Below are 24,640 nucleotides of genomic sequence, written 5' to 3'. Positions count from 1 at the left end.
TTTTTTTTTTAAAGATTTATTTATTTATGCATACAAGAACTGGGGTACAGGCCAGAGGTGTGGGGGTTGAGAGGATTCACCAGAGACAGAGTGGGGAAAAGAACAGATAGATTGATTGAAACACACTGCTGAGGGGAGCAGCGGGCGAGACAGGAGAGGTCTGCTGCGCCACGTGGGTCATGTCCCTGGCTGGGCATCAAACTCATGCTGCAGTGGCTGTAAATAGCTTCATAGTGCTCTGTCTTAACCCATTGTGCCACCTGGGGGGCCCCTTGTGTGCTCTTTTGAAACTTTAAATGACTAGTACAACTGTGATAGATTTAAAGTGCTCCCCAATTTTAAGATACTCCTCTTTTCAAGAGATGGAGTCTAATTCTCCTACACTTGAGTGTGGGGTAGATTATGTTACTTGCTTCTAACAAGTAGGGTAAAGAAGAAGTGACAGTTATATGACTTTGGAGGTAATTCATAATAGCCACTGTGGTTCCTGTTTGTTCTCTGCCTTTTGCTCTGGGAAAACCAGCTGCCATATCCTAAGGACACCGTGGAAAGGCTCATAAAGAAAGACACGGAGTCCTCCTGCCAAGAGCCAAGTGAGTGAGCTGTCTTGGAAGTGGATCGTACAGTTCTAGTCAAGCCTTTTGATCACTGCAGCATCACTGACCTCTTAACCACAATCTCATGAGGGACGCTGAGCAAGAATTACCTAGGTAAGCCATTCCTAAACTTCTGACCCTCAGAAACTGGGAGATAATAAATATTAATTGCTTTAATCTACTAAATGTGGAGGTAATGTGTTATGCAGCAATAGATAATTACTACAACAACAATGCTAAGGTCAAACTGTTCTTTGATAGAGAAAGAAAAGGCAGGGAGACAGGATGTGGCTCAACATTTTTACCCAGTCAAGTGACATCTAAGTAACCTGGACTTCTTTCCCTGGAGGTCAAGACAGTGTAGAAAGAAACAGAACATTTCCCAGAAGTGGCTTTTTTTTCTTTCAAATTAAACATCTTCTTGAATAGACATACTCAGAGTGATGTCCTAGTTGGCAGGTGGGGAAGTTACATAGAATATCAAACCTACCTCCCTGCTACTTTATTAAACAGGTTTTTAAATAGAACATGTTCTATAAATGGCCCCAGAATAGCATGTAGCAGAGGAAAATGCTATGTACATAATACATATATTTTGGTGTGAGCCCTGGGCTACATGTTTATTCTTTGAATTAACAGAAAAAGAACTCGTACCCAACTCAAAAAGATCAAAACAAAAGCCAAAAATCCAGGTCAAATCAGAAGATGCCCCTAGTTCTCTGTGCTCATACTTAGGGCTTCTCTTTTCAACTCTAAGCCTGGAGTTTAGCATATGCCATGATACAGTTGCATGAGAAGTTATTCTAAGAGAAAAAAGTTAAGTATTTGATATTGGTGTCTTCTAACACAGAAGACAGAATATCTTCCCAGCAACTCACAAATCAGTAAACACTTGACAGAAAAATGTGCTTTGGCAGCACTGCTCATTGCCTTCTTTAAAAAGAAAATTGAAAACATAGGATCACAAGGGTCAGATGGTTATTATTGGAAACTGGCTCTTATAAAGCGTAATACATACCATTTCCCCTATCTAAATTGCATTGCTTTGTCCAAGTCACCTGATGGGGCCCAGAGTAAGGTGTTTTTCTGATGTAGATAACCATCTAGGTCTCCCAAAGCACATCCATTTAAAAGTGGGGACCTGAAGAACACCAACAGTGACAGAAAAATGACATTTTTCTGTAACCTCAGCATGGCAGAAAATAGTTCCACAAGAAATAGTTTACAGAAAAAGAAAACCTTATTATTAAACACATACAGTACAATTCAGCAAAGTCTGCTGCTGATGGCAACTTCTAAAACTAGGCCATTTAGAGAGTCCCATTCTGTGCTGAGGTTTTAGAAACTCTGAACATTTTATAAGGTATCCTTATGCCAAATAAATAGTTATTATTAACGAAGTAGAGAGAGGAGAGAAGATACAACAAGGAACCAACCATTCACCACAATTTCACACATTTGTTTAACAAGGTTTTCCAAGGACAACGAGTGACAAAAATCTGTAGGTCTAATACCTGGCACATGCAAGCTTTTAACGAATTACCTGGATGCCATCAACTCTAGAATCACTTAAGATCATCTTGGTGTGACTAGCCAGTTTGTAGTTTTAAAAACAAAGTAAGTCTGGATTCTAGAATATGGTGCTTTTTATTCTGGAATTCTGGAAGGAGAAGAGCTACTCAGACTTCCGTTTGGGCGAAATCAACTTTCCTCATAAAAGTATGTAATAAAACAAAAGGGGAACATCTTCCATGAGAGGGGCACAGTGTTTCTCCTGAGTGTGAAACTGGCTCTTGGTGTTACCTCATTGCACTTTGTCATCAACGATCCTTCCTCTCTTTCTTGAGAGAGAGTAAGAAGGAGAAGACATAGTCTGAGTGGCTTCTGAAGAAAAAGGGGAGATGGGGGTGAATACCTTACCTTATATACATTAATAGTGACAATTTCAAGGGAGAAGAAAAGAGGTAGCCAAGAAAAAAAAGTGTTAATTAACCCATTTTATTTCTAAGAGGCAACTGAAATTTCATAGTTCTGAAGAGAAAGGTAGAAAATTCTAAGAAAACGAAAACTGCTTATTCTGTTCAATGTCAATGTGAATCTTCTCAGATCACACTAATCCACTCACCCCTCTCCCTGGCCCCCAGTGGGTAACCCCTCCCTCTTTTCTCATGGCCTGATAGGCCTATTGATCTCCTCTCACGTGGATATTGAAGCCCAACTCCTTCTCCTTTCCTAACAATAGCATCTGCTACACATTTGCCTGGATTCATACAGCACTTTTGTACTTCCACTCCACAGACTCAGATTAATACACTTGTGAGAGTGAATGTACTAGACCCACAGGTAAACAGCTGCAATGAAAGTAATTAAGTACTATAGGGAATAAGGGCAAGAGATAATTTCTTCTATGTAAAATTCCTAGAGGCCACTTAAAAGACAAACTTGAGCTAGAGGACTCACCACTCTTAGAAGTATATTCCACCCTTAGATAGATTAATTTCACAGAAAATAACTATATTAAGCTGAAATTTTTTTGGCCTAGAATTTCTACCATTCAGCCCCTATTTTGACTTTTAGGCTCCAGAAAAAAAATATCATTTTGTCCATATCACATATTTGGCAATTTAAAAGTTATTCTACTATCACTCACGAGTGGCCCTTCCCAGCTGACAATCTCAAGTACACAGGGATTCTTATGTTGACATGTTTCTGGAAGCTTTTTTTGATGTGTGGTCCAAAAACATTATCATCATCATCTGAAAAGCATAGTAATCATGCAAATTTCAGGACCCTACCAAATCAGATACCATGGGGTGGGGCCCTAGATTATGCAGAGATTCAACAAGTGCCCAAATGATTCTTAGACCTGCTCAGATTTGTCACCAGCTTCATCACTCTTCTCTGAAAGAACCCCTTTAAACAACCACTCAAGACATTTTCCAATAGTTCAGGTGTGGTTCTGATACTATCTCAAAGATAGCCTGTACAGTTGAAATGTATGAAAGAAGCGCAACTAAGCTTGGGAAAGGACTCCAAATCACATTCACCCAGTAGACTAGGCAGTGTTATGGCAGGATGCTTCAATGCATATTTACTATATGCCATACTTTGTAGCAGATGACACGAATTTATCTTTTTGATTGCAGAGTAATATTCCATTGTGTATATATGCCACATCTTTTTGATCCATTCATCTGATTTTGAGCACCTAGTCTGGTTATTGTAAATAGTGCTGCAATGGACATGAGAATGTAAGTTTCCCTTCCAGCTAGTGTTTTTGTATTCTTTGTGTAGATACCTATGAGTAGAATTGCTGGGCCATATAGCAGATTTATTTTAATATTTTGAGAAACCTCCATACAATTTTCCACAGGGACGGGACCACTCTACATTCCCACTAACAGTATAAAAGAGTTCCTTTTTCCCCACATCCTCATGAGCACATATTGTTTCTCATGTTTTTGATGTGGGCCTTTCTCACAGGATTGAGGTGGTACCTCACTGTGGTTTTGACTTCCATTTCCCTGACTATAAGTGAAGATGAAATTTTTTCATGTGCCTATTGGCCATCTGAATGTCTTCTTTGGAGCAGTGTGTATTTCACTCTTCTGACCATTTTTTAATTGGGTTATTTGTTTTTGTTGAGTTGTGTGGGTGTTTTGTAGATCTTTGATATTAGCCCTTTGTCAGAAGTATGGTCTGTGAGTGTTTTCTACCATTCAGTAGGGTGCCTTTTTGTTTTAATTATGTTTTCTAAAAGAAACATTATTGATTGTGCAATATTTTTGTTGATATGGCCCATTAAAGATCTCTGCTGAAATGTATGAGTGAAGGACGTTTAAGAAAAATTATCTTATTTTTATACTTATTCTGGCTCTCACTACAGATTTCTGAGTGACATATTTAGATGTAACTGACACCTCCAATCTGTGATTGGAAATTTTTTATCATTCCCGAGCTTCAGACTCTTCATTCACCCAGGCGAATGGGCCGTGATAAAGCGACATTTAAAATGGAACTTGAGGAGTTCAGTGTGAACCTCAACTAAGAACTAAGAAGGAGTTGCAGTGAAGAATCTATGCCGTTATTTCTAGGGACAGAGGCAGGCACAGAAGCAGAGGCCATGTGAAGACAAATGGTTCACTCTTAAATAACCCACAATGCTACACAGGATTGGAAGCATTCCTCTCTAATACCTGTCTGCCCATAATGTTATTTCTAATCCTTTATATGGCAGCAAGAAAGAACACCTAAAGGAAGTACTTTTAAGTAGCAGCAAGCAATAGATAAAACCACGTATTTTAAAAGAAGTAGAACTAGAAATAAGACTTTTTAATTGGTTTATCTCCCAATACCTCAGGCCAATATTTTGAGCAAGTAGAGAAGGCAAAGTGATTACCTATGTGGTCTCTTTCATCCAACCTTCAGCCCCATGATGGAAAATTCCACCAAGCAAAGATACCTACACAAACAGCTCATATCTCTTTATTTAGAAACTTCATTCCACTGTTGGGAGAAAGTTCCTAATCAAGACAGCCAGTGGCTCAATAGGAATGAAACTGTCAAATGAAAAGAGAAATCACACAATTAAGAGAGACTCTGGTTTCAGTTCCTTAGGCTTTCATTCCTCTAGCAGGCATAAGGGGTTCTCACCCCAATATACCTACCTATCAAATTTACAAAGCTGAGCAATCTCAATTCTGCCCAAGGGCTCATAAATGCTGCATAAAAGTTATGGGGAACTCAAGAACTTACCAGCATTTCTTAATGGTATCAACTTTGTTTCCATCCAAATTTTTTGGTCCTGATCTTTTGGGACTAGAGGATTGCCAGAACACTACCAGGAGGTGTAACCATGGCAAAGTAACCAGAAAATGATTAGTATTTGCTATTTCATTTATTAACAGTCATAGCCATGTTACCTTATAGTAAATAGACTTCGCTAGTCTGACAAGGCCAAAATGGAACTAAGAAGGAGTTGCAGGTAGAATAAGTGTAGCTATTTCTGGAGACAAAAGCAGGCCAACAGCGGCAGAGGCCATGTAAAGACAAATGGTCCACTCTTGAATGGCGTACCATAATGTCACTTCAGTTAGATGGATTAGAAGTGGCAATTCTCCCTAGATAGCCATAGGATATCCACCAATAATCACATGTTTTGTTTTAGCGACAGATAACAGCAACCCAGAAATGAGATGAGATTTCTTTGTATACACATGTTACATGAAATCAATACTTAATTACAGCAGGGCTGCTTTTGTGTGTTGTTGGCAGTCAGTTCTGGTGAGAAGGTAGGTACAAAGCTGCTGTGCTAGAGCAGTGAGTTAACAAGGTTGCTGCAAGAGGCTGGGGTGCAATATCAAGGAAGTGCCCATCCTACTGACCATGCCTGATGTCTAAATTTAAATGAATCATTGTTTGAACACTAGACGGGTTGGAAAACTGAGGTGAATCACAGATAATTATGCCATTTGGGGAAGAGCAGGAGCTACTGTGATAGCAGCTGTTAAAATGCTACTTCAGATCACATTCCTTGCTGGATGCAATACCCCATGGTACAGACCCTAGGAGAGTAGACAGCATCTAATGAGTGCCTCTAGGGAGGTGCTGTGTGGCTGAAGGGAAAAAAGAGAGAATAGGGAATCAACTGATATGGGCATGGATCCCAGCTCTTCTGCCCCAAGCAAGCTGTAAAATATCTTGCAGTTCAAACCATTCGTGAAAAGGGATGATACTCATTCTAACTCAGAAGACTACTGAGAATTGAATGGAATCATATAGGCAGAGTGTACTTTGTAGACTATGAGCCTACCAGGCCATTGTACGAGGTTATTTTTACTTTGAGGTTATTTTTACTTTGGGTATGCAATGCCATTAATAATCAAGAAGCTTTATTAAGTTCTCAGTGCAGTGTCAAGTGAGAGCACACTGAGCCCCCTACCCCAACACACACAAAAGGATAAAGGTAGAGAATAAAATCATTTCATAATTCACCTAGGACATGCTCATGTAACTCCATATAGGTCATTCTACTTGAAAGCTAAATGTTCATCTAATAATTTTCCTATTGCCTTTTTTTAATTTATAGTTTATTTTATACAGTCAACACTTTTTGGAATGTGTTACCTTTCCTATATCTATACCTCTAACAAAGGCCTACAGGTTTGTTTGTTTATTCCACAAAATACCTAATTATTCCTTGGAAAAAAAATGAATTTTCTGGTAAAGCACTGGGAATTGTTTTTAGAAAATAACATTAAAACGTATGGTAGCAAGGGCCTCCCAGTGGCGCCGGGGTTAAAGACAGTGCTATGAAGCTATCACCAGCCACCCCAGCAAGTGTTTGATCCCCCACAGGCCAGGAAGCTGACCCACAAGGCTCAGCAGCAGACCTCTCCTGTCTTGCCCATTGCTCCACTCAGCAGTGTATTTCAGCACATCTGTCTGTTCTGCTCCCCACTCTCTCTGGTAAATCCTCACAACCCCACACCTCTGGCTTACACCCCAGTTCTTGTATGCATAGATAAATAAATCTTTTAAAAAATATATGGTAGGAAAAGGGAATTAGAGAAAACAGAAGTGTCAGGGACTCCTTTACAAAGCAGCATAAAAGTCTTGCCTTCAAAGATAGGAGTAGATTACATAGAGATGAGAATTTAGCTTTGCAGTCAGCCTGGCCTCACTACTTCACAGTGTGACTCTCAGTGGGTTAGTGGACTTCCTGGGAACTCAGTTGCTTTATCTACTAAATGGCAAGTATGGGCATGAAGAATTCAAAGGTTTGTTTTGGTTAACAGGAACCCTTACACATGGGTCTGATATTTCTCCATCAGCCCTTTAACAAAACTTACTTAATATGGGGCCTCCTTCATCACTCTCCCAGATTTCAAACTATACTACAAAGCCATAATAATCAAAACTGCATGGTGTTGGAACCAGAACAGACACATGGACCAACGGAGCCGAATAGAAAACCCAGAAATAAACCCACAGATTTAGGGTCAACTAATCTTTGACAAAGGAGCAGAGAATATGCACTGGAGCAAAGAAAGTTTGTTCAATAAATGGTGCTGGGAAAACTGGGTTGCTACATGCAAAAGAATGAAGCTTGACCACTACCTCACACCATGCACAAAAACCAACTCAAAATGGATTAAAGAACTAGACATAAGACCTGAAACCATAAAATATATAGAAGGAAATATAGGCAAAACACTACATGGCATGCACCTCAAAGACATCTTTACAGACACATCACCCAAAGCAGTGATAGTGAAGGTAAAGATCAACAACTGGGACTACATCAAATTAAAGAGCTTCTGCACAGCAAAAGAGACAATAACAAAAACAAAGAGAAACCCCACCGACTGGGAGAAAATTTTTGCACCCAACACTAACGATAAAGGAATGATCACAAAAATCTACAAAGAGCTGATGAGACTCAACAAAAACAAAGAAAATAATCCAGTCAAAAAATGGACAAAAAGAGCTGAAAAGAAACTTCTCCGAAAAGGAAATACAAATGGCCACCAGGCATATGAAAATATGTTCAACATCACTTGCAATCAGGGAAATGCAAATCAAAACTACAACGAGATACCATCTTACACCAGTGAGAATGGCAAATATTAAAAAAACTAGCAACAACAAATGTTAGCGAGGATGTGGAGAAAAAGGAACACTCCTGCACTGTTGGTGGGAGTGCAAACTGGTCCAACCACTATGGAGACCTGTGTGGAGATTCCTCAACCTACTGAAGATAGAGCTTCCATATGATCCAGCAATTCCATTCCTAGGTATTTACCCAAAGGACACAGAAACATCAATTCCAAAGAGCACCCGTACCCCTATGTTTATAGGAGCACCATTTACAATAGCTAAGCTTTGGAAACAACCCAAATGCCCAAAAATAGATGACTGGATCAAGAAGATATGGTACATATACACCATGGAATATTACTCAGCATTCAAAAAAGATAAACACATGCAATTTGCAGCAACATGGATGGAGCTGGAAGGGATCATGCTCAGCGAAATAAGCCAGAAAGAAAAAGAAAAATATCGGATGGTCTCACTCATAACAGGAATTTAGAAAATCTAAATATGGACCAGGAAAAAGAATAACTCTAAGAAGGAAAAAAATCAAAATCAACAAACAACTATGAACCAGAGACACTCTTTGTGGGGGAGGGAGGAACGAGGGATTGGGGTCAAAATTGGGGTTGCAATTGTATGGGGAATATAAAAAAAAAAGAATAAAAAAAAAAAGTTTTCAAAAAGCTTAAAATAAATAAATAAATAAATATGGGGCCTCCCTGGTGGTACCAGGGGTTAAGTCACAGCACTAGGAAGCCATCAACAGCCACTGCAGCTGGAGTTCAATCCCTGGCCAGGGAGCTGATCCACATGGTGCAGCAGACCTCTCCCATCTACCCCGCTGCTCCCCTCAGCTGTATATTTCAGTCAGTCCACCAGTTCTGCTCCCCACTCTGTCTCTGGTGAATCCTCCCCCACCCCCTGCACTTCTGGCCTGTACTCCAGTTCTTGTATGCATAAATAAATAAATCTTAAAAAAAAAACTTACTTAATATGAAGCTCTCTTTGAACTAACTAGGCAAAATTACCTCTTGACTAGGGAAGGTCTACTCCCTTGCCTTGCATCATTTGACTCTCACCAAAGGCAGGGAAATTCATTTCACAACTGAGAAATTGTCCAAGCAAGAAAGAATTCACAGGAGTTGGGATTGTGTGAAAGTAAGACATAGTCTTCAGGTATGAGTGTTCAGGTTTAGTAAAATCAGAATTTTCCATAGATGGGTTAAGATGAAATGTATGCTAAATTATCCTAGCTTTACTGGGTTTCTTGTTATGCATTTGCTAAATAGTATACATTTGATGGTGTATGTGTCAATGGTTAAACCAAAATCTGTCCCAGAAAGTTAGGGCATCAAAGAAGCATGAGCACTATGCTGAATTATAAAGCCATCTCTTTGCATGTGAATTTGAATTATATGAATTCAAAATAATGTGATAAAAATAGGTTGAACCTCTCTTTATGTGCAAAATTTGAATAATGCAACTCCAATGCTCCAACTAAAAGTTTGTCAATAATCACATAATTTAATCTCAAACTGGAGAAGGCAAATTAATTGTAAATTGAGTTTATGCTAGGGTTACATGGGGACACTCATTTAGCTGGTGAACAAAACTCCCTCCTACCTTTCTGTTGGTAGAAGTCTTGAAATAAGTGAATTTTAAATGAGACAGGAACTCCAGGAGCAAATTCCTCAAATAAAGTATGACCTCTCTGTGTGTGTTTTTCATTTATCTTTCAACAACCCAAAATACAGACAGATGTCGAAGCCTAAGGACTGCTAGGAACCAGTATCATGAAACAGATTGTTTGAGAAAGAGGAATGTAAATACTTTGCTTTATAAAGCAGGACCTAAGTCTGGTGGATTACAGACCTCAACTAAAATTAGATTTTATGACAGTCATTTCACCCATGTAATTTTTCAAGGACAGACATTCAAGAAGTAAAACTGAAGTGTCAATATCTAGTGCATATGCAAGATCTCAAACACGCTCCTTTTGGTTCTCTCTTTGAGCTATTACTGCACTAACAGAGGACTCTGAAGCTCACAGAAATACTCAAAATCACTTTCCAGTTTAAGAAAGTACATTTACACATACACTGATCTTGGTGTCCTTAATAACTCTGACAGAAATGCAAAATGCGGGCGTTAGGCTGCAAAAAAAGATAAAAGAGTTGTAAAAAGTCACAAAGCTAATCAGTATGAGAGCCAGGTCTTCAAATTCCACTCAGGAGCTCATTACATCTCACAATGCTATGTTCCGCTTTGGAAATGGTCTAAAAGGAGAAAGAGTGTTAGCTTTCCACTTAGGGTTAGAAACATCACTCCAAGAAGTAAAACTTACTCACTTCAACAGTCAAACACCTGGACATTTGGTTAGTGTTTCTGACCACCCAGCAGTTTCCATCCTTTTAGTAACCCATCCTTCCCCTATTGGACATGGTCTTGTGAGACAGTTGATGGAAACGTCCCACTATCTCCTTCCAAGGTTGAGCATGTGAGCAAATAGGTCAATTGGATGCTTGCTTTCTTCCAGGAATCTCAATTTCAATCAAGAAAAGAATGGAAATGACTGGCACTCATTCAAGTGAAGCTCAGCACTCCAACGCTATGGAGTCATTCCTGTTAACTGGTGCTGCCTTGGTTCATGTCTGTTTTCGAGCTTGCTTCTTCAGCCTCCCACTGATCCCATTTCCTCCCAAGGATCCCATTCCTTCCAACAAATATCTGCTTTGGTTATATGAACCAAAGTCCATTTTGGTTACTTGAAATCCAAGAAACTCTGTTTATATACGTGTTATTTACTGGTACTCAAGGGATAAGAGATGGTAATTCCAACATGTGTGTGCACATGCATGTGTGAGCTAAATAGGGATTTAAGATTTTTCTTGTTGACATGAAAAAGAAGTTTCACTTAATGTAACATCCATTTAGTATATGGCACATTGTTTTATTATTCTGCTTCTTTTACTACAGTTTTATTCACAACTAAAAATCAAAGCAATTATGCTATGTGATAATTGGATACTTTGAATTTTTTGGACACGGTATATTACTCCAAGCAACCATCAAACTTCTGGCAGCAAGGTCTGTGCTCCTGTGTGTGTTTGCCTAACAACAACACAAATGGATAAAAACATTTCCTCTGACTTGGCAAAGGTTGAAGTAGCTACTCAGAAGTTATGGATCAAAAAACCCCAAGATTTCTGACAAACTTAAATTGACTTTATCATATTTTCCCACTCTATAGCTTACTCTCTTGATGACATGCTTTTCCCCATGATCCCAGTAATTCCAAAGCAATTACATTTCCAAGAAAAGAAATGCAATAAGCAAAGTAAATTCATAAAGTGGAACTCTGAATGTATTTATACCATCTTTGGTTTGATGCCTGATCCTAGAAGATGTACACTGAGCAGCAGGGAGATCATTTGTAATCTTCATTATGATGACAGCAGCAAATACTGCACAATGCCCTCCCATGAGTGAAGATGCTTGTGGAATTCTTTGTAATTTTCAAAAAAATTGCATTGGGTATCAACATATGCATAACATATGCCCCTCAAGTTTATGACCATGTGTCCAGAGGGTTTTAGGCTAGAAATGGGCTGAAGTATTATTTCCTACAGAGATGATCATGTTGATAAGCTGCTTCCTCAAGTTTATTATTATGGTTTTTGTTGTGCTTTTGTTAACTGTGAACATTTTTGAAAATATAATAAATGCATTGAAATTAGAAAGGGAAGGGAGGGAGGGAGGGAGGAAGAAAGGAAGGAGGGAGAGTGGGAAAAATATATTCCATTTCAACATAAAACATAGGGTTAGTCAGTTATCTACATACCTATTGTCACTGGAAAAATGTGGACCCCCAAAACAGACTTGCACAGCTCTGAGTCCCTGCCATAATCTCTTCCCTAAATTAATCAGCCTTTTTTCCCTTACAGGAAATGTGAACATATGTTAATATTGTCCCACAAAAAGCATAATTAGGAAAGCAAATATCAGGCATTGCACAGGGTAGATGTTTATCACACAGTTCAGTGGAGGTGGCATTTTAAACTTTGGTTTTGGGGAATTATCTGTGCTGCTCTCTCCTCTCATTAATGCAGACATTTAAAAATTAACTATATCTGCAAAATGCACTTTTGTAAAAGAGGCAGGCAGACTTAATTAAGAATTTAACTGAATATTACTGTAAAAGAATTACAATTGTATCTAATGTGAAAGGTTTTAATTTTTCCCCTGTCTAGTTTATTCATTATTTAGGTAAAATTATGATAATCAGGTATTATATGCCAGATTACACAAATGAATGGTATGATTATAATTTTTAAAAACTATCATATACTGCAGCTTTTCATTCTACCAAATTTAAGAAAAGTGTAGGTCATACATATTAATGAGGCTTTATCACTATTTAAATTTGCCAACTAACTGTAGACTATCACTCTGAAAATAAAGTTCTGCATTCAAGCGACCTTGTTACTTCCACCAAGTCCACCAAGTAAAGAGTGTATCTTTACTGTTAACAAATTCCATAAATCCTCTGCTCCAAGCCCAACAAGGATACGGCCTCCAAGAAGGTTCTGCACCCTTCCTTGCCTTGGACTTGGGACCTCAATGTGTGCTCCCATAGTGAGTTGTCCCTCCCCCACAAGAGACTCATCACATGGTAGGATAAGAATATTTCTGATGCTGGACTGTGAATTGAGAAAGCAATGGTGTGTTTCTCCTCTGCAGTACTCCAGTGCCCAGTTAGATGAGGGAGTTGTTGAATGAGTAGATTCAACAACCATTGAGCATTAGTAGATGCAAGTGCCTACCTCGGGGATAACGTTGTAAGAGAGGATCTATCCTATCCTTATGAAGCCTATATTCTATTGAAGGGATATGTTTATCTCCAGTGATAGGATTCTTAGAGACAGTCAATGTGCCTAAGAGAAAAGGATCCTTCCACCACTAACTTCCATTTCATATCTCTTGTGCCAATTTTTTACCCAGTAGCTATACACTGAAGTTTGAACTACTAGGACAGCTAATGATAGGGTGCTACTCTTATTTTTCATGTGGCATGGTTTCTCATAAGCCAGTATTTCTTGCAAACCTCCCGAGAAGACAATGGACTGATCTAAGGCAGGTTCGGGCATTACCTTCTAATTTCTTTTTTTTTTTAATTAAAAAAATATATATATATAATTTTATTTATTTTTTTTAATTAATAAATTTTATTTTTATATTCCCCATACATATATATTTACCCACCCCAGCTTTGGCAATTGACCAGGATCTAATTCTCCCACTCTTTGTCTTGGTAATACATTTAAAATCATTTAATTATGCAATTTGAAATAATGCTCTCTGATGATCAACCTATGCCTATATAATGTATGAAATATTACTGAATAAAGTTAGACTTAATTTTCAAAGCTCTACCCGTTCAAACTGTCATTCATGCCACATCTCCATACCATAGCCAAAATATCCTTTATGAAAGTATGTATATATCAGAGAACCTCATTCTCTCACCCAAAACCCTATGAAATCTTTCCATCATATTTGGAAAAATCCTTACCACACCTAATGAGACCTTGCACAAGCTGACTCCAGTCTCACTTTTAGGCCTCAGTTCCTACCACACCTAATAGCCCCTAACCACTGAGCCTTGGTATGTCCAGAATAGTCAACATGTTGTCACCTCAGGATTTCCTCACCTTAGAATACTCTTTCGTCAGGTATTTGTATGCCTGGTTTCTGCTTTGGGTCTAATGTCTTTTCTCCAGAAATCTCCTCATTACATCATCAAAAGTAGTTCCTGCCACATACTATCTACTTGTTGATTTCATTTTTCTTCACATCACTTATGTGTTTGCTTCTTGTCTATCTCACCTCCTAGATTATATTCTCATAGAAAAAACACTTTATCTTGTTCACCTCTCTACCCTAGAGCACAGAACAATGCCTTCTATATAGTAGGGACTCACTAATTCATGTTGATTTTTTTTTTGTTTTTGTTTTAAGATTTATTTATTTATGCATGCAAGAGCTGGGGTACAGGCCAGAGGTGTGGGGGGTGAGAGGATTCACCAGAGACAGAGCGGGGAACAGAACAGGCAGATTGACTGAAGTACACTGCTGAGGGGAGCAGCGGGCGAGTCAGGGGAGGTCTTCTGTGCCATGTGCGTTGCTCCCAGGCCGGCCAGGGGATTGATCTCGTGCTGCAGTGGCTGCGGACAGCTTCACAGGTTGTGTTGTAACCCCTTGCATCACCAGGGAGGCCCACTAATTCATGTTGAATGAATGAGTAATACATTCCTGACATGTCTACCTAGCTGCTTCTCAGAGTATCACCTCCTCCTGAGTTTCCCAGTATGGAGTTCTCTAACATCAATCCAAGCCACTCTCTGATAGCACCACTAATTGTCCACACATTCACTGTCCAATATGATACTATCAGTCACACATGCTTCTTAGCACTTGAAATGTGGCCAGTCCTCATTTAGATGTGTGTTAAGAGTAAAATATACACCAGATTTTGAAAACTTAGTAATAAAAGAATAAAAGAGTAATAAATGAATAAAAGAATATAACATGTTTCACTAAGAATTTTTTAATTGACTGCATGTTGATAATATAATATGTTGGAATATGTTGGATATGTTGGGTCAAATAAATTATATTATTCAAAAAATTTTACCTCATTACCTTCTAAAGTGTAGGTACTAAAAAAATTTAAATGACATTCATGGGTTCACATTTGTAGCTTATTTTACATTTTCATTGGACAGTTGCAGCTCTGGACCAATACTCTTTATTTTTTTTTTTAATTTTTTTTTTAATAGAGGCATGTTTTATTTTATTTATTTATTTGTTTGTTTGTTTGTTTTGTTTATACATGCACTGGGTACAGTCAGAAGCGCGGGAGGGTGAGAGAATTCACCAGAGCCAGAGCGGGGAGCAGAGCAGGCAGAAGGACCGAAGTACACTGCTGAGGGGAGCAGCAGGCATGGCAGGAGAGGTCTGCGCGCCATGTGGGACCCTCCTCTGGTGGCCGGGGAGCAGCCGGGGATCGAACCGGCGCCGCAGAGGCTGCGGGCAGCTTCTCAACCCAGCGCTCAACCGCTGCGCCACCGGGGAGGCCCTGGACCAATACTCTTTAGTAGTTAAAAGACAGGGTAGGGCCTCCCTGGTGGCACAAGGAGTTAAGACGCAACCTATGAAGCTATCCACAGCTACTGAAGCACGAGTTTGATTCCCAACCAGGGAGCTACCCACATGCACAGCAGATCTCTCCTGACTCGCCCACTACTCGCCACAGCAGTGTACTTTGGTCAATCTGCCTGTTCTGTTCCTCACTCTGTCTCTGGTGAATCCTCTCACCTCCCACACCTCTGGCCTGTACCCCAGTTCTTGTATGCATAAATAAATAAATCTTTAGAGAGAGAGAGTAAAGAATAAAGGGTATAGGGTTTGCAGCACATAAATGGGTTGGAATTCTGACCTTTCCAGTGTAAGTAATATGACCATGAGCGCTGTATTTAAATTCTCTGAGGCTCAGTTTCTCATCAATTCAGTGTGGATAATGGAAGTTACTTCAGAGGGCAATTGTAAGAAATGCCTCTTGAAAGGGGCTGATGGATCCACAGCACACTTGCTCCCTCCCTTTCTCTCATTAACTACAGAATCCTGCCACCCAGACATCACTCCTTTTCACCTAGTTCCCAAGCGTACAGCACCTACCTGCACCTAACAAGGTCAGGTTGTGTTCTGTGTTAGGATGAAGATGAAGCATCTATATGGTCTTTCCAAAAATATTTTGGAGTAACTACACTGTGTGAGCAATTGTGTTAGAGGGGTGAAGCCAGGGGAAAAGATTTTCAAAAATAACCCAAACAGGGCCTCCCCTGGTGGCGCAGGCAGTTGAGCGCCGTGCTGTGAAGCTGTCCTCAGCCTCTGCAATGCCAGTTCAATCCCGGCCAGCCGGCGAGGGTCCCACATGGTGAGGCAGACCTCTCCTGTCTCTCCTGCTGCTCCCCTCAGCAGTGTATTTCGTCGGTCTGCCTGTTCTGTTCCCCGCTCTGTTTCTGGGTGAATCCTCTCACCCTCCCACACATATGGCCTGGTATGAATAAATAAATAAATCTTTAAAAAAAAAAAGAACCCAAACATAACAAAGAAGAGGGGCTCTGTAGTGTCTACGTTGATGTGGGGATGGGTGACGTGACAGGGGATCTTGTGCAAGTCCACTGCACCACTTGCCTCGAGACACCTCCTGGAGGCCTTCCCGCTGATTCCTAGCCCTCTTCTTGAGTCATAGCCTATCAGCATGCAGAGCCTACTCATCCTAGGCCTATGGCATGACTCTCAAGGACGGTGCCTCTGAAATTCCTGAAGAACTGAATACACAAACTATTGCTAACAAGCAGAAGTCATAGTTTTCTAGTCTCCTACCTATAAGTGCTAAGATATAACCTAGGAAACTGCTTTTCTTTTTTTTTTAAGATTTATTTATTTATTTATACAGGCACTGGGCACAGCCAGAAGCGCGGGAGGGTGAGAGAATTCACCAGAGCCAGAGCGGAGCGCAGAACAGGCAGAGTGACAAAGTACACTGCTGAGGGGAGCAGCGGGTGGCAGGAGAGGTCTGCGAGCCATGTGGGACCCTCCTCCGGTGGCCGGGGAGCAACTGGGAATTGAACCGGCGCTGCAGAGGCTGCGGGCAGCTTCGCAACCCAGCGCTCAACCGCTGCGCCACCAGGGAGGCCCTAGGAAACTGCTTTTAAAAAAACTTCACAGCAGATCCAGATGTATACAGAGCCAGAGTTAAGAATTCCAGAAATAGTGCTCACAAATCATGTGCTAAATAACATTTACATTTTGACCTCCCACAAAATTAGCTTCCTTGTGCAAACCATTGAGGCCTTATCTAAACAGGGCAGCTGTCAGGACTAAGTGGCATAATTCATAGGAAGTTGTTTCATACCCAAATGGACTTTGTGAATGGTCGCCGTTTTAATATTGTTTTTAAGAAGTCAAACAAGGAACAGAGCTACCAATGGGAAAGTGAACTTCTCTACCATCATTACCTCTTTTCTTTGGCATTTTTTACAATTACAAATTACAAGTGTTACACTTTTTGCTAGCTATTAAGCATCTAGAACAGTTGTTCAAAGTGCTGGCCTGGCTGGACTTTTTTGTATTGATGCAACAGAGCAATTACCACCAAAATTCCAATTGAATTGTCAATATTTTAGTTAAGACTAATGAAGAGGCTTCTCCTACAGACAATAATTCTCTTTTCATGCTGTGCATATTTCCAGCTTTACAATTAGAATGTGATCCCGCCACCACCACCACCAAAGCCCCCACCTATCTTCCCAAATAAATCCACATGGGCCAGGAACTAGATTTCTCAACCATGCCATAAGAGATAAAGGACTGGAGACTTGGTCAGACACTAGTCTGAAGTGGTTAACTTAGGGATATTTGTTTGTGAAACAGATAGTTCTGGTGTTTTTTTTTGTTTTTGTTTTTTTTTTTTTTAAGCTTCCTTGGAGATTTCAGACAGGAGTTTCAGCATGTTTGGCATTTCATTTTATCTTTATATGAGTCAAAGCCCAGTCACTTTCTTAGCTCCTGGTCCTAGGATTTGGCCAGGAACCCACTGAGCCGCAGGGAGACAGAAGAAAATGCAGAATGTGTCTGAGACTCATGTAGAGGCTCTTCTTGGCTCTCAGAAATGTCAGTAGTCAGTAGTAATCCCAGGAGAATTAGATGGTGTCTGTAGTCAATTATTCTTTTATGAATTTATAATCACAGAGAAATTTCTTAACCATGTTACATAGCAGTATCTTTAAATGCCTTCTGTCTCTCTGCCCTCCCATGAATTTCTTCCACATACTGCAGATGTAAAAAAAAATCAAAAGCTTTGCTTCTTTCCCTACATCTAATGTCTAGTTGGTTATTTGGAAACAGCTTTGCCTGGTAAGAGAAGAATAATTTTTTATCACGAAAATATACACAGGTGACAAGTCAGAACTATATATATCCCTAGGATGCTAACATACATGTAACAAATGAGATGTAACACAGATGTGACTTGAAGAACAAATCAACATTATAATCACTAAATCAGCTAATCAAATAATTCTTCCAGGCCACAAAATATCCTATATTGTGATGGTGATAAGCACTTGTCAAAGACTTTAAAGCTAATCAAACCTCTCTGTACAGCAGCATGAAGCAACTTGCCAGCAGGCATACCACCTGGCTGGTGAAAATAGCCCAGGAGTTAAATAACTTTGGAAAGCCACCATCATCTGAATATTCTCCAATGTCAGTGGCTTCATTTGCCCAATCAGATTTCTCTGACTTAAAGTCCTGAGCTAAGTTTTCATTAGCATTCTTGCCATTTCATCATGCTCTTTTACTTGCTCTTTTAGTTTCTTGCTCTTTTACTTTCTTCTATGGTCCTGGGCTGAGGTGGAGAGTAAGAATTTTCAGAATCCCAATCTTGTAATATATGTTCCTTAGTGGAAAGAGTCCATTTGAGCAGTAAGCCCACAGGACTGAGGTGATTTCCCAGGACATATCAGGAAAGTCCAGTTAGATTTCACTTAATGAGAACTCGATACCTACCTCTGACCACTCAAGGGCAATTATAATGGATTCAGTATGTTGGACCCAGTTTTTAGTGCTCTTTCTCTTACTTAAGATTTAAGCAGCTGACATTGATTCAATAAAAGGGGGTTAATATTTAAGAGAGTCAGTACTTTGAGTTATTTTTAGGCCTTTAGAAAAGAGAGATATAAAAATGTGATGAACCTGTTTGGATATACTTAGGTTATTTCCAAAGAGCTCCTTCAATACACAGAACTTAACAATACAAATCACATTGCAAAGAAAGCTGTACATACTCCAACATCATTTTTTAAAATGATTTCATTTGGATATTGTGATGTTTAAGAGAAAAGGTGATCCTCTTTAGAAATATACACCTTTTTAATTGGTTGAGGTGTAAACCTGGGAATGTTCTGTTCCTTGCTAGTCACGTCCTCTCTATTTGAGTAAAAAAGTCAAAGTAAATAGGTATATCAAATTAAATATGGAGAAAACTAGCAAAAGGGCTGTGTTCAGCCTCACTTATCTGGCCACCCCTGGTAAGAGGAGTTAAGTGCCGCACTCCCTAATCACAAGGCTTTGATTTCAAAAGGCCTTCATGCTAGACCTAAGATGAAATGCCACAAAAGGAGATGAGTATGGGCATGGCCAGACATGGGCAATCTGGAAATCATTAGGCCAGTGATTTCTTTTGAGAAATAACTGGAATTAAGGTAAAATAAACTGACAAGAGAAAATACTGGTACAGGACCAAGGACATCATAAAATGCCTATTCAGTTCTTTCCCCTCCAGTTTTGCTTTGATCAACTGTCTCATAGAATGTACTTATTAGTGCTCTTACTTTATGTTGCAACAAATAATTGAGCCAAGGAAATACAAAATTTCTGGTGCTTAGCCATCAGTTCTTGAGGAGAGTGAGTGAGTAAACTTACTACCTCCACCATTTATTTAGTACCACGATCTATTTAAGCACTTCGATGACCAGAGCTTTCTGAGTACCTATACTATGCCAAGAAATTTAAAGTCATGATTTCATTAACTTTTAATACTTCCTATGATATAGGTTTGTCATCCCCATTTTGCAAGTTACCTGGAGCTGAAGAAGGGTTGATAATTTCGAGATCATGCAACCACTAATTGTCAAGAATGAGATTTATGCCAGATCTTTCACAACTCTGAAGTTTGAGAATTTTTACTATGCACACTGCAGACACAAGTACCATTCTAAAAAATATCCCTGAAAATAGATGTCCTTCGAAGTTGACCACATAGTAATAGATATTTTATAGAAAAATTACAATATCCTAAACTAGAATTTTTTCTTATGTTTGTTTCTTATGTTTCAGAAATCTGATTCTTGTGCTTTAGACCAAAAACCCTCCTATGTTTAAGGAAGAAGTATTTTCTTTGAGTCAGCAGAAGCAGGAACTAAGAGTCCTACCAAAATTCTAGTTCAAAATCATCTACTATCCATTCCTTTTGTCTCTTGTTGATAAAAACTTTTCAAGAAGTTTTAAGGAAGTATCCATCCCTGAATACTGTAGGGACATTTGAAGAACTGACTGTAACACCCAATAACCACATAAAAACTACTTAAGGAAGGTTTAGCCTCTTTCTTCATTGTCCTTTGAAGCCCATAAAAGCCAATGTACTTTCATTACAGATCAGCGCACCTGACAGTTATCATTGCCTTAAAGATTCCTGGATTATAGGCCATAGTATTACCTGAGAACCCACTATTCCAAGCAAACTATTGATACATGGCAACAATTTTTAATTTGTCAAATAATTTCTAGGGTCTCCATTGTTTGGTTTTCTTCATATAAATAATCAGTGTTGCACTGTGTTGTACTTCACAGAGGACAGCAGGCTATTATAATACAAGCAAGTACACTATTTAACATTCATTATAGAAGAATATTTAATAACAGCTCAAAAGAATTGCTCTATATTTATAAAGGAATAAAAAGTAATTCCAAAAGATCTTTAAAGAATTTAAATCTCATTGAAAGGGATGTGACATGATATACACTAAGCTGTTACTAGCGATTGTTTCTGTTCAAGAAGAATTAGTGGGTTTATTTTTTTCTTCTCTGTACTTTTTTTTTAATTTAAAGAGCATGTAAAGCTTTCAAAATTAGAAAAACTTAGTGTTATTTATGAATTTTAATCATTATCCATAAACTCATGTATTAGTACATATCTCATAACCAGGAAAAAATATCCTTTTGTTTAACGTTAGTGAGGCAAAATGGGTCTCAGTAATTCATTTGAAGCAATGGAAATTAAAGAATTTGCTAATAATTCCCAAGTAGAAGAGGTCAAAGTAACAGAAAGACCTGGTGACTTCAATCCTGTATTATATAGATAAATTCTCCATATATTGATATGATTACAGTATACAAACATCAGACATAACATGATGATATTACATAAAGCTTCCATCTTTCTACCAATTCTGATAAAGTAGTAACAAGAGATACCACTAATGAATTATAGCACTTTATCTTACTGGCACAAGACACAACCTTAGAATCCTTCTCAACCTACTTCTCCAGACAAGCACTGGCTAACTTGTACATGAGAAGAATTGACCATAGTAACTAAAAGAAATGAGGGCATGTGTGGCAGGAATTTGTCATTCCTGGTATAATGAATGGTACATGATCAACAATGATATACACATACAAAAGTTTAACTACTACCTTCAAATTCATTCATCTGGTTGACTAATGTGTATTACACACAGTGGGAAAAAGTGATTAAGATGATTTTATCTTCAAAGGGCCTACAGTCTGGTAGGGAAAATGACTGATTTGAAAAGCTCATACTGCAAAGTGAAGAATTTTAAGTATGGAGACTAGTTATTCTTCCCAGAGAAAGTCAAGATTTTGGAGAAAAGCAAGATTGCATCTAGCTGGAGGGTGCAAAATAAAGCTCATGGAAGAGCTAGCATTCAAGTTGGACGTTGCACAACAGGTATGAGATGAGCATAGGAGTGAGGAAAAGGAGACACTGACACTTCAAAAAGATTCAGAGACATGAAAATAGAGGCAGTGTTTGGGAAACAGTGAATAATTCAGTTTTGGGGCCAGATAGTAGAGGGCACTGGCTGCCAAGATAATGAATTTGAGATTTATTTCAGGGGGAATAGGGAGCTAACGATGGCTTTGAGAAGTTGGGGGCTGTGATGAGAGGTGTGTAAAAGGAACAACTGCAACTCACAACCTTGGGTTTGAAGATATTAGTGCCTCTTGTAGTTAGCACAATTGTAGGGAAAATAAATACCTCTGACCAGCCTTAGTACCTGCTTCTCTGTCCTGTATTTGATCTGTGTTGACCTGACCTAAAAGGATATGGCTCTGATTTGACGAAAGGTAAAATATGGCCTGTGCAGTAATGGAAACCAGAAACACAAACAGATTGCTTCCTCATCTGTAGAACAACTCTATTAAGAGTTCTCTCTCTGCTTCACCTGAGCTGCAGTCCAATTTATCTGCCAGCTTAAGGCTTCACAATCTTTACAGAACAGGGAGAGGACAAAGAGAAAGAGCAGAAACAGGAGGAGGGAGAAAGGCAGGGTATGAGAGTGCTCCACCCTGCAAGCCTGGAGAAAGAGGACATGCTCCAGAGACTAGCAACGAGAACAAATGGAACATTATCTGTGGACTGGCATTTTCTAGATGCTCTCTTCCAATCTTCAAAATAATATTATGGTGGACATAGTTTTAATCCCTTTTTTTACGGATAAAGAAACCCAGACCCAGCATCAGTGCAAATGAATGAACTAGAGAATTTCTCTACAAAAAGAGAGAAGTTGTCTGCCTAAGATCCTAAAGCCAAGTATCAAGTGGGTTTTATCTCAGGTCTGCCTAAATCTTCAGGCTATATTTTCCCACTGCACAATTCATCCTGTCAATATCAAACATCTGCACTTGCTGGGATCTGGGGTATGATCAGTAGTAGAGGCAAGGGTGGTCATTACCCCTCATAAACTTGTTTTCACTCATTCCCTGATCTTTCCTTTCTGTATCGATTTAGAAGCTTGGTCCTTTTGAGCAATGTGTTTATTCCCAAGGAATTTTCTAGCTCAGCATCAAAATAACTTGTCAAGCTCTATTTCTGTGTCAGCCACATGGCACTCTATCACAGCCCTGCGCTCCTTGGAAGGTCTTTTCCAGCTCTGGTGCTTACCTTTTTCATCTAGATTTCTGACATGAATATGACAGCTGTGTGCACCACTCTATCTCTTTTCTGTGTTTTACTTTCCACTCCACCAAACAAAGTTTCATGAATCCATTTCTTGGTGTGCTTAGTAAAGCTCTCCAAAGGAAGCTCTGGCAGCCTTCATGTTGTTACTTATTTCTTGTCTCCTCCATTCTGGAAATACTAAAGGATATCACCACTGCTAAAATAAAAATTCTGCATTCCAAGCATCAAGGAAAGCAGACAATGGACAGGAAAATGGTAATGCAAGCTAGGGAAATAAATGAGTCAGGTTACAGGCTAAGCTGCAGACCCAGAAGCCCAGACAGCAGGCAGCAACAGTCCCATACACATGGGGATTGTCTTTTCATTGTCACTGTGGTAAATTCAATCCTATCCTAGTAGCCTCTAACCTTTGGGATCAATGCGCTCTCTGCCTGACAACTCTTACATTTTCTAGAGCTAAGGAAGATAATTCCCTGTCAGGTCCACATAGGGAATTTTTGATGAAAGGCCATTGGAACAAAATGAAAGGACAGTTCATGCTTAATGATGCTTGTTAGTGGCATGGTTCCTCAACCCCATAATGCAGTAGGGCCACAGAGACTTAAGTCCTTTTGTTTTTCAACAAAGTGGAATTATCTTCATTGATTTCTTTACTGATTTATTAAAGTAATTCATAACCTACTGTGAAAATCTCAGAATTATATATACTATATACATTCTCTACACTCTGCAAAATAACTTCGGTGCCACTGGAATAAATAACCTCAGTAACATGTTGTGGATATAAAGTGTATTTTTAACACAAAGTGATAATATATACCTAATGTACTTTAACCTGCTGACTTATGTTTGACATGTTATGCATATGGTCATATCTCCATGCCAACACAGTGGTCTTCAGTTAAAGATAAATAAAAGGAAGACACTTTGATTCCACTTATGTCCTTCTAAATATATTCAACAACAACAACAACAAAAATAGAAGGAAAGAAATCTTCAGAGTGATGAAAGAATTAAATGTACAAACTTCCAAACCCCAGTCTATGAACTCTAAATAAGAACTCTGGCATGTGCCATGAAACCTCACCCAAAATGTGAAACCTCACAGAGGGCTACAAATAACCTCTATAGAAATTAGGCCAGATTTAGAATTTCCTCAATTTGCTAATGACCCAGTTCTGAAAGGCTAGTGTTAGAATTCACTGATAGAAAGGGTGATGATCTAGGGACGTAGACATCCCTGGAAAGTTTCCATTCTTTTCCACAAAAGGAAAACTAAGCAGGTACAACCCAAGAAGGTACACGCTATTTTTATTGTTGAGAGCCCAGATTTACAAACAAGGTGGTGTGATAATGTGGTTCATCCGCTCTGTGTCTGCTATGCTAGTGGTTAGAAATAGCACTCGCTTTAACTATAGACTGATGATTTCAACAATAAATGCTACAGACTCTTTACCTATTACTCCTATTACTAAAAAAAAACTGGTGCAGGCGAAGTGTGATAAACAGAGGAAGGACTGCATTAACCATAGAATAATGAACAGAAAATGTTGTAACTTTCAAGGGTTTCCTCTGAGCCACAATAATATTAGAAGCGCTGAAACCCAAAGGGAGACAT

The 24,640-nt window shown here is 39.1% G+C and overlaps 1 long non-coding RNA gene and 1 other non-coding gene across 8 annotated transcripts in view; one reads left to right on the top strand and one right to left on the bottom strand.

Annotated features, from left to right (window-relative positions):
* Positions 1–24,640, bottom strand: part of LOC119230640 (uncharacterized) — a 587,338-nt gene that overhangs the window by 351,133 nt on the left and 211,565 nt on the right. The window lies entirely within an intron of this gene.
* Positions 2,262–2,478, top strand: LOC119237792 (small nucleolar RNA U3). The gene has a single exon (XR_005123428.1). It is a non-coding gene; the product is annotated as a small nucleolar RNA U3 (small nucleolar RNA).

Source organism: Talpa occidentalis, unplaced genomic scaffold, assembly GCF_014898055.3.
Source record: "Talpa occidentalis isolate TD23 unplaced genomic scaffold, MPIMG_talOcc4v2.1 talOcc4.10, whole genome shotgun sequence".
Taxonomy (NCBI): Eukaryota; Metazoa; Chordata; class Mammalia; order Eulipotyphla; family Talpidae; genus Talpa; species Talpa occidentalis.
Note: the sequence above shows the minus strand (reverse complement) of the source record. Positions and strands in the feature narration are given on the sequence as shown.